Source organism: Pezoporus flaviventris, unplaced genomic scaffold (genome assembly GCF_033815535.1).
Source record: "Pezoporus flaviventris isolate CSIRO_AGI_PZ_B2104156 unplaced genomic scaffold, CSIRO_AGI_Pfla_v1 ptg000001l, whole genome shotgun sequence".
Lineage (NCBI taxonomy): Eukaryota > Metazoa > Chordata > Aves > Psittaciformes > Psittacidae > Pezoporus > Pezoporus flaviventris.
Window position 1 is genome coordinate 58,375,394 of NW_026892549.1, and position 2,188 is coordinate 58,377,581.

Consider the following 2,188-nt stretch of genomic DNA (forward strand, 5'->3'; position numbering starts at 1 on the left):
TGGAGCACCCTGCTCTAGTGGAAGTTGTCCCTGCCCGTGGCAGGGGTTGGAGCTGGATGAGCTTTAAGCTCACTTCCAAGCCAAACCAGGCTGGGATTCTGTGATTCTGTGAAAATCTCCCCAAAATTTCCCATTTTTTGTCACTGATGCTTGCACTGATTATTGGGGGAAAAAGGCTTCAGCCCTTAAGCACCTTCCTGGGCAGCTAATGCTGGATGCTACCTTGGACCAGCAGCATCCTGTTTCCAAGGCTGATGGGAGTTCAGTCTGCTCTGCCTCCCAGCACTCGTCCTTTACACCTTGGTTGAGAAGGCCCTTGTTGAGTTTAAATGACACAAAAAGGAAGATGCTGCTTGCATGTGCTCTGGGCTGCCACTCGCTTTGCTCCCCTGAAATCAACTTGTGCTCAAGCCCAAGCAGAAGAGTTTCATCTGGCTACAATTCTGCAACTTGATTGAAAGCAGTTAAGCTTTTAAGAATACAGCCCTTATGGCCACTTCTGTTCATTAGTGATGGAAGATAATATATGGTAATAAGGGAATGAATATAGCTTAAGCAAATGTCCCTTTTCTTGTGCCTAATGAAGCTTTTTGATGTCTTTTCAAAAGGATCTGCTATGAAAGGAAGATAAACACCTGCTGAACATGGCACCAAGACAAAAGGGGTGGCAGGAGAAGTAAAACAAGAGCTCATAAGGCTGTATCTGGTTCAGAAAGCTTCAGCCACAGCCCCCTGCAGCACTGTCGGCTCAGTCGCAGGAGCCCCAGCCCTTAAACAGGGGCTGTAAAGCTGTCAGGTGCGGTAGGATCACAGCAGCTTCTACTTTACAGTTTATATATAAAGATGAAAGGAAAAAATAGACAAACACATGCATATCAAAAGAGCAGATGATTGCATCCAATGGCCAGCATAGGCTGCTGCTTGTTTTGCTTTGCAAAGCAAGCCAAGATGCAATTAAGGTCTGATGACAATTAGAACCCTCAGAGTAATAAAATAAATGGGACTTATTCTCTGTTAGAAACAGCAGCTAAAACGGTATTAGACCTTCCCTGGGAAACAATCCCTTCTTTTCTTCCACTCCTCTCATTTTGATTCCTGTTTCATCAGGCTTAGTGGGGTTCTGCTATTTTATTGATGAAATGATGGAGTTTTCTGCTCTCCAGTAAACCCAAACAAAGGAAACTGAAAAGTGACAGCTCTGTGAACACTGTCTCAGGGGCAGGGTGGGAGAGCAGAAGAAGATGGTTTTCATTACACGTTGTGAATGGGCATTTTTTTACTCTCTGCCTTCAAACATAGACTCTGTGGTCTCCCTCCTGATAGGCAACAGTGTAAATAAAGCCTTTTCCTTTTCCCAGCTTGATCCTCTTCTTGTTCCAGCAAATATCCAAGATGAGAGATCTAGATTGCTTGTTCTGAGAAGGTTCTTGAGCCACTCTGTCAACGTAGTCTGTTGATGGAACTTCTAACTGCATCTTTTAAGGTCTAGATAATCTTTTAAGTTATGTATGCTAATGTGTTTGCAAAGGAAAAGGACAAAGGTAATGCTGAGCATGCTTCTTCACATGGTGACCAGTGGCACCAGTGATGCTCTGTCCCAACCAAGTGAGTGTGGTCCTGTGATTTATGGTCCTAAACATGCCTGGCACGGGGAGAGCAATGCCAGCAGCTAGCTTACCGTGGGATAACCACACAGGAAGGGCCAAAGTGATGAGTTTGTGTCCAGCAAATTTACAGCGTGGTTGTTTTCCAGATGTTTGCAAAGTGCCTGGTACCACCCCCAGCGCTCCAGTGTGAGGTTAAAAGGCAGATGCAGTGATGAGCTGCCAGGGGCAGATAGGCACATCCTGCCGCTTGCAGGCCAGCACCACAGATGGCATTGGTGCTTCATTCTTCCCCCTTCTGTTTCTCACTGCCCAGGGTCCTGATGGGACAAGCAGGAGGGTGGAAAAAGAGTCCCATTAAATTCATCCTGCTGCAAACCTCCTGATTTCAAAACAAGCAGATGAAAGCACAGCCAAGCTGCATGAACAGCAAATTGCTCTGTGACTCATGCACACCCAAGAACATTAAAATTCCTGGGTGCTGTGAGAGAGATGCTCTGGATCTCTTCAGCAGCCAGATGACAACTCTCTTGATCCCCATTAACCCAGCTTTTATACCCTGAAACGCTTTTGTCCAGCCCTTC